Consider the following 9,025-nt stretch of genomic DNA (forward strand, 5'->3'; position numbering starts at 1 on the left):
CGGTTCATTTTCAATGGAAACATCCAACCAGCAACCCGTTCGTTCAAAAACGGTAATACAATACACTTAGTTTCTCGTAATCTTTGAAGTTCCAATTCTACTTGATTGTTTTTAGGCGCATTTGGAACTTGAAATTTACCCTCAATATACAAACCGGAGTCGTTTCTAGCCCTACTACAAGCATGGGCGAAGAATAGTAAGAGGACGAGGCAGTCGCAAGCTTCTACGCGCAAACGATTTCGTCTTTCTAAAAAAACAGCCTTCCTATATCAGTGGGGGTTAAAATAGGGGAGAAACCGGAATTGGGGTCAAGCATTTCCGGCTACGGCCAACTTTGCGCGATCTCGGTTGGCCGTATTTCAGAGTATTGCCTTTTAAATATGGCGGTTTTCCGAATCCCGAATTTATCTTGTTTAATCCCAAACCAAAAATAGTTAAACGGTACAGGAAAGGGTAAAGCTTCGTATTTAAAATCTTCAAGATGGTTAAAAACAAGCTCTGCGCTTTACCTAACTGCAATAGTGATAGTGAAAGCCTCCTTAACGGGCGATCTGGATGCTCATTCACGTCTACGTGCCATATACAAAACACAAATTAAGCATGTTCGACAGATTATCTCCCACTTCCGGTACAAAATGAATAAACGTCAACTCTCCAGTATCAAAACGAACCCTCGTGCTTTCTATCGTTTCGTACGTTTCGCGTATTCGGTCTTTACCTACGCGTCTTAATATCCGACTTCCAAATGGTCAACCCACTGAATCTGACCATGAAATGGCCCAATGCCTTAACGAAACTTTAGTCAAAAACTTTAATGGCAATCGGGTTGAAGTAACTGAGACCACTTCCGTCCCCAGAACACCTGCAATGGAAGAGTATTACCCCTCATATCTTGAAATTAAGACTACGCTAAAATCATTAGATATCAAAAGTGCATCAGGTCCAGATGGCATTCCGAACCGCTTACTTAAGATCTGTAGCTCCTCTTTACCTTTATCTTTACTTAAATTATTTACACTATCGCTAAGGGAACGATCGGTCCCCAGTAAATGGAAACTAGCACATGTTACTCCAATTTATAAGGGTAAGGGTGCTAAGTCTGATCCCAGGAATTTTGGGCCCATCAGCTTGACCTGCACGGTTTGCAAGGTTCTTGAAAAATGTCTTCGAACAGCTATCACTCGCCATGTCACCCCATATCTTAGTTCCTATCAACATGGTTTTTTACATAGTCGATCAGTAGAAACTAACCTTTTGTCGGCCTTCCATTCGTGGATCCATGCCCTCGATTCCGGTAAGCGAGTGGATATTATTTATCTCGACATAGCTAAGGCTTTTGACTCGGTTCCCCATTCTCGCCTCCTAACCAAGCTAAATATGTCTTTCACAATCAGTGCTTGGCTGGATTGCCAGTTATCTGACGCAACGAACCCAGGCTGTCAGGATTGGTCACGCATTAAGCGACTTTCTCCCAGTTTTAAGTGGGGTGCCTCAAGGAAGTGTTTGTTAAGTCAGAATAACTAACTAGAGAAGAATTGTTTATTAACTTCCTTTATTGAGTGCGACTAGTTAACTGCCATTAGTCTTGTACATTTTGGAATCAAGTAAACTCTTATCTTATCAGAGTCCCCGCATGTGGTGATACATTTACATAGAACTAATTGAGATAAAAAACTAAACAATATAATAGAGTAAATTACGTAACATGTTTCTTTTTTTTTCGACATAACGTTTTGGTTTGGTGATAATTCGACGCGGTCTCGAGCAAGTACTGGTGGTTGAATCTTGAGATGTGGCTTGGGATCCTCTTTTCGGGTCTGCTGCATGAGATGTTCGGTCAAGTCCCGAGTTACTTCTGGACTGCCCTTGAAAAAGACTTTTGTGGTTGGGGGACAGCACTAGTTGCGAATCATGTTGTTCCATTTGTTGAACTGAAGAGGTTCGTCCAAGTGTTGTTTGTTTACTTCGGGTCTGATTATCTTCGTTCTGTTCATAATTAATCGGAATCCTCACATCACAAGCGGGTCTGTCTTCCAGGCTTGTGAATCGAGTGTGGATCTTCGGGATGTTACCAATACTAAGTTGATTATTCCTAGTATCTTTGATGTTTGTCAGTCTTGCTTCGTCGTCATCTCTCATAGGACGAAGATGAAACTTATTTCGTACAGAGGTCCCAATTTGATAGTCATGCTCTTCTGTAGGTTCCGAGACTGGTACTATGACGTTCAACTCCTGCATGCGACTAAGCTCCGTTCGAAGTGGTTCGCGAAATGCATGTCGTATGCTCCGAGCTGGTACAACCTTTGGTTGTGCGTCTTCTTTGAGTGTAATGTGGTGTACTCCTGGTAGACACCCCATAGGGCCGAAGACGTCTTTGAACTGGTCGATAAGTTGTAATGGACTCTGGTCAGGCGTTGGTTGTATTGAATTGAGGTGTACTTGTGAAGGTTGTCCTTGATACTGTGGCGGACTGCTGTCAGAGGTTACTGCCGATTCGTGGTTTAAGTCCAGTCGTTGGATTAGACCTAGGTCGGTAAGTGACGTAGCACCCAGTATATGTATTGTGTTTTGTTGCGTGATGTAGTAGATGCAGTCTTTGATGGCATTTTCTGAGGCCGTCTCGGCATGAATGAAGCCCAGCATTGGCACGTTGTGTCCTGAGTATGACATCACTCTTCGGCGTGTAGGATGGATGGGTGGCGGATCCAACAGTTTATTGTATGCGCTTTTCGGAAGGACATTGACCTGAGACCCGGTATCCATTTTCACTAGTGTGGGTGTGTGGTGTATGTCAATGCTAGTCATCCAATCGTGGCGGGTATTATCTAGGGTCGTAGCGTCGATTGTTATAAGAGTCACGTAGAAGGGGTCCTCGTCAGGACATTCTTCCTGGTCGTGGTCGAAGTGATGTGCGAGGTCAGATGGCACGGACGCAAAATATTGTGCATGGTATGTATCTTCGTATTGAGCATGGTACGGATCGTCTTCCATGTCACTAGGGTAGAGGTGCTGAGTCTGATGATGTGAGTGGTCTGAGTTATCTGGTAGGAATTCTTGTAATGCAAATGTCGATACGCAGACTCTAGCCCAGTGATTGAGTCGTCCGCATTTGGCGCAGGTTGATGCATTTGCTGGACACGTGCGACGGGGATGAGTGAGACCGCATCTCGCGCAAGATGATCGAGACTGTGTGCGCATGCTGATGTTGTTCGGATATACGGAGGGGTTGGATAAGTTGTTTGGCGCAGCTCGCATGCGTGAATGGCCGTACGAGCTTTGATGACGTGGAGCTTGGACCGACGATCGGTGAGACCAAGATTGGGAACGACGATCGAGTGGTCGGGATGAAGAATGGCGAGCGCGAGTGCCCATATAATCGACTGCTACTGGTGGACCCGACGGTGCAAGCATCGTATGAGAAGATCCAGCCGAAATGCGCCGAGCGTGGGATCCGGCTAATTCATTACCACGACAGATTCTAATGGCTTCTGTGAGAGTAAGGTTGCGGATTTCTAAGAGCCTGGTTCGAAGTTGAGGATCGCGAATGCCTTCTACTATCTGCGTGCACATTAAAGAATCATTGAGGGGTTCGAGATCGCAGTTTTTCACGAGAGTTTTTAGTTCGGCGACAAATGAATCGAAGGATTGAGTGGGGCCCTGCCGCGACGCGAAGAATAAGTGCCGAGATAAAGTTAGGTGTTTATATGGTTTATAGTAAGTTGAGTACGCTGTGTATACATCGTCCAGCGTCCGTACCGGAGGTGGCTCGTGCGCAACAGGAAGCGGTAGTTCGGGAAACTCTAGGATTTTATATAACTTACGACCGTCGGCACCAATGATATGAAGGAAGGTATTGATTTGGGTTTCAACAGGTTTCTTCGAGAGTTCCGTCGCGAAGATTTCAACAGTGATGGGCGCTCTCATCTCCTACTCATAATTTTGAGTAATTTCTGAGTAAAGGAGAGGGCTTTTTTGAGCTTGTGATATGAGCAGGAGAGGAGAGGTAGTAAAATTTGAAATTGGAGGTGAGTTTGAGATGAGAGGTGGTTTTTCAACCTCCACGAGTAACTTTTGTGGTGAGATATTTTATTTTCCAAACTCGGATAGATAACCTAGTATTGAGAGCAATTTTTTGGATCATGAGGAAAGTAGTTGGATGTGAGATATGATTTTTCGGTAGTCCATGAGTGGAGTGATAGGTGAGAGGCTGTGTTTGGGCATTTTTTTTCTTGAAGTGAGTGTATGATGTAAGTTTTTGGTTTTCCATGGAATGAGTGGTTGATATGAAATAGGTTTTTTAATGTGATATGAAATGAGTGGTTGATGAGAAGTTCTTATACTCGATGAAAGGAGTGGTTGACGAGATGTCGTTATACTTGATGATAGAAGTGCATGGTGAGATACTGGATGAAAGTAGTGGTTGATGGGAGACATATTTTGGGCAGTAGGTAAAAAATACTACAACTGAAAAATAGAAAAGAGAAACTTTGCACCGCCTGAAATTTAAATGAGTTACTTTCAAAGGCGAAACCCTACTATCTCAACCATAATAAAGGTTTATTTAATTATGTTGTGGCTGTCAGTTTTTTTTTTCAGCTAAACGGAAATTACGGGATAACGTGTTTTGAGTTTGTACTTTTGATAAATTTTGAGATTATCTTTGAAGCAACTTATGTTATTTATAGGGGTTCGAAGCATTTAAAACACGCGTTAATAAGATAAGCTTTAGTATTCTAAGAGAGCGGTAGATTAAAGACTACTGGTAATGAAGCTAGATTACCGATGGACGCGCAACGCCCTAATACGTTTTCTTTCCAATGATTCTAAACAATTTTAAATAATATTAAGACTGAATTAGAAGATATTAATAAAAACTGCCTTTGTAGACAAAAAAGGGAAAGTGTAAAAGATAAGTATAGAAAATTAATTGCCTGAAGTACAGATATTCAAATTTTTCTTTTTGAGGAAATGATTATAAATCTTCAATTATCTGAAAAAGTTCTTATCCTACTTTTTTTCCCCTAAATTTCATTTGCCCAAAAAATTTAAACACAGTATTTTTCTAGTAGTTCTAGAAAATAAGTCACCTTCAAGAATTTTAAAGGGATACAATGTTCTACTTTATACTTTGCTTATGGAAGATTCAAATACTCAGATATCTGAAAAAATGTAGCTTTTTTAAAGTTTTATATTATAAAATTGGAAATATTGATATGGTATATATATCAGTTTAAATTTTATATTTTAAAATTGGAAATATTATTAAGCGGAAAATAACATAGGCATTTTCATTGTGATTTCACTATTAGTGTCGAAAAAATCTGTAGATTGATCGTGATATCTTGAGAGCTACACAACACGTAAAGTTTTAAAACTTCGAAAACTTTACAATTAACGAAAACGTTTTTCTGCCCATTTTATTCCCCTTATTGGGCCGAATTTTCAACCTAATTTTAAATGTTTGAGAGGCCGAATTTTCAACCTAATTGTAAATGTTTGAGAGAAAATAAAATGCAAGCGTGCTTCTTTTTTAAAATTATGCATATCTTTCATGTTAAATTATATTTACTGAAGTAAATTTGGTGAAAAAAATTAAGATAAGAATTTTATCAAATAATTGATGTTTATAATCATGTTTTCAAAATGGAAAATTTGAATATCTGTTACTCCAGGCAATTAATTTTCTACACTTATCTTTTACACTTTCCCGTCTTTGTCAAAAATGACATTTTTTATTAATAATGTTTGACTTCACCTCTTTTAATTTTGCCTTTCATTATTTTTTATCTGATTAGCTTTGATTAAACTCTATTAGATACTCACTGAGAACAAGTACTTTGCGCCTTATTTTATAGCATTGGTGCATAAACGAACCCCAAATTCTCATATATAAAAACAAAAAGTACACTTCATTGAAGCTTGCTCGAGCCATGTAATATAATAAAACACCCTTTTACAATGAGATAAGTGCTAATTTAAAAATGAGATGAGCGCTAAAAATAAAATGATGTGAGATTGAAGAAATAGTTTTGAGTTCAAAACTAAGACTTCATGAGTGTTAAATGAGACGAGTGAAAAATACCAGATGACATTGCAGGTGCTTAAAATGAGATGATATACAAAACCCGGGATAAACTCACCGAGAGATATACCTACTAGAAAAAAAAAACTGAAAGGAGAGGAGGAGAGGAGAGCCAAACTAAGGCTCTGATTTGAGGGCTGCCATGAAATGAGAGAAAATGTATATAACTGAAAGGAGAGGACTCAAAAATGAGCTTTCAATAATACTGACGAACAGTAGTGCGCTTGATATTTGGTTTCATTTTATAAAATAAAAGAGGTGAGCCATAGAGGAGAGGTTTCTATAGAAAAGAGCCATTTTGTTCACGTGAGATGAGATGGAATTGTATTTTAATTTGATAAAATAAGGAGAGGAGAGGTTTAAAAATATTTCACCATCTTATGAGATGGGAGAGGAGAGCGGCACTTTGGTCAATATTTAAAAAAAGGTGTGAGTGGGAGAGGGAAGAAAAATATCAAAAATGCCCATCACTGGATTTCAAACTCATCCTTCCACGATTCCCATGAGTCAGCGGGCGTATCACCCGGTGAGAACTCGGAAGGTGCGCGAAACGTAGTCATAGAAAGCGTTGCGATTTGACGGAATACTGACCGAAAACACAACGCGACGGGAAAAAAAAATTTTAAACGGCAAGAACGTGATGGAACAGAAAACTGACCGGCGATAACGCAACGGAACGGAAACTTGACCGGCGATAACGCGACGAAACGGAAAACTGACCGGCGATAACGCGACGAAACGGAAAACTGACCGAAGATAACGCGACGAAACGGAAAACTGACCGGCGATAACGCGACGAAACGGAAAACTGACCGGCGATAACACGACTGAACGGAAAAATGACCTGCGATATCGCGACTGAACGGAAAAATGACCTGCGATATCGCGACTGAACGGAAAAATGACCTGCGATATCGCGACTGAACGGAAAAATGACCGTGGCTCGACAATGGGAGCCAAGAATGTTAAAAGTTCTAACTGAGAAACGCGGGGAACTTTGCCACTTCTGACACTATGTTAAGTCAGAATCACTAACTAGAGAAGAATTGTTTATTAACTTCCTTTATTGAGTGCGACTAGTTAACTGCCATTAGTCTTGTACATTTTGGAATCAAGTAAACTCTTATCTTATCAGAGTCCCCGCATGTGGTGATACATTTACATAGAACTAAATGAGATAAAAAACTAAACAATAAAATAGAGTAAATTACGTAACAGTGTTCTGGGTCCCTTGTTGTTTATTTTATATATTAATGACCTACCTCAATGCTTGTCTTCCCATCCACGCCTATACGCGGATGATTTAAAAATTTTCCGTGTTATCACCTCTTATGATGATGTAGCTATCCTACAGCGGGACCTCAACACCCTTGAATCCTGGGCCAGTGTTAATGGCTTGACTTTTAATAGCGAAAAATCTCTTGTCCTGACTTTACAACGCCGTCCGATCGACACTCGGACTCCGTCTCCATATCACCTTAATAGTCTTAACATTCGACGGGTTAATGAATGTCGGGATCTAGGCCTGATCGTGCTCATGAATGTCGGGATCTAGGCCTGATCGTGACTCATAACTTATCCTCAAAAGCACATGTTAAGCGGTCTTGCAAGCGCGCCAATGGTCTCATCTCCGTGATTAAGGCAAACTTCCCGGGCATCTCTCTCTCCTTATTAACACGCCTGTTCCAATGTTATGTCCGTCCTGTTTTAGAATTTGGTACTCAGCTTTGGAGTCCACACACACTTGGGGATATTGACATGGTTGAGAACGTTCTAGGCCGTGCAAGTCGAATCCCTACCTCACTACGCAACAAACCCCGCGATACCCGGTTATCCACCCTAGGCTGGAAGCCTCTCTCCCTTCGTCGTACTTATCTGGACCTTATTAGCGTTTTCAAAATCTTAAGTCAGCCCAATCAATCCTACTTTACCTGGCACGATAATTGTAAGGGCACAAGGGGCCACAGTCGTCGACTATTTTCCCACCCATCTCGTACCAATATACTGCGAGATTCCTTTTTTCGCAGGAACATTAAATTGTGGAATGCTCTACCCGAGGACGTGGTCTCAGTCACGTCAGTCCCAGAATTTAAACATAAACTAAAACTGTACCTTAACCTGTAAATTTGCATTTTTCTTTTTTTTTTGTATTTTGTATAATTTAGTATATTTCTGTATAATTTATTTTTATCTCTATGGAGCTGTATGGCCTTCTGATAAGGTTCTAGCTCGTCAAATAAACGGAGCAAAAAAAAAAAAAAAAAAGTCGCTACTTTCATAAACCGTACATGAAAGGTGTTGAGTTCATAGCGTTTCCTAAACTAAAAACTAAGCCTTTGCTATGCAAACAATGGGCGGATTGGCTGGCCAAATTTAGGCCAGGGTTTAATGTTAATGATGTGAAGTATCATACATTCATCTGCTCCAAGCATTTGAGGGATGGATTTTTTAAAACCCAAGACTGGCTAAATCCAAGAACTCAGGCTCACGGTGAGTATTAAATATTTTATTGACTCTCAACATAATTTGTTACTGATATGTCTTTATAACATTTTAAAAGCTTTGACAATTATGAAACCTTCAGTTTCTATCTTGACAACCCCATTGAGATCGTCATCAGTCACTAAAACACCTATTATGGACACGGGGACCCCAGATTCTCTGCTCATGACTTCGGTAGCATGTCCAGCTAACAGTTCAAATATTTTAAATAAAACACCTGTTGCAACTGAAAGAAAATCTCTACCCAGAAAATCAATATTCATGACTCCAGTTTCAAGTCAAACATTGAACACGCAGGCTTCAGATTTTCTTTGCGATAGAACAGTATTAGCAGTGAATTATGAAGATACACTCTCAAACAATTCTGATTTAATTGAGAATTCCAATGTTGATGGACAAAAGGAATTGGAAATAAGCCGTGCTGTAAAGAAAACACACTCT

The 9,025-nt window shown here is 40.2% G+C and overlaps 1 long non-coding RNA gene across 1 annotated transcript; it reads left to right on the forward strand.

Moving 5' to 3' along the window:
* Positions 1-3,917: 3,917 nt before the first annotated feature.
* Positions 3,918-6,556, forward strand: LOC149707863 (uncharacterized). Its single transcript, XR_016380590.1, has 3 exons — positions 3,918-4,234; positions 4,293-6,340; positions 6,430-6,556. It is a non-coding gene; the product is annotated as an uncharacterized LOC149707863 (long non-coding RNA).
* Positions 6,557-9,025: the final 2,469 nt, after the last annotated feature.

This window comes from Phalangium opilio, unplaced genomic scaffold, assembly GCF_054372755.1.
Source record: "Phalangium opilio isolate 3A_F unplaced genomic scaffold, DU_Popi_V2 ptg000013l_1, whole genome shotgun sequence".
In the NCBI taxonomy this organism is placed as follows: domain Eukaryota; kingdom Metazoa; phylum Arthropoda; class Arachnida; order Opiliones; family Phalangiidae; genus Phalangium; species Phalangium opilio.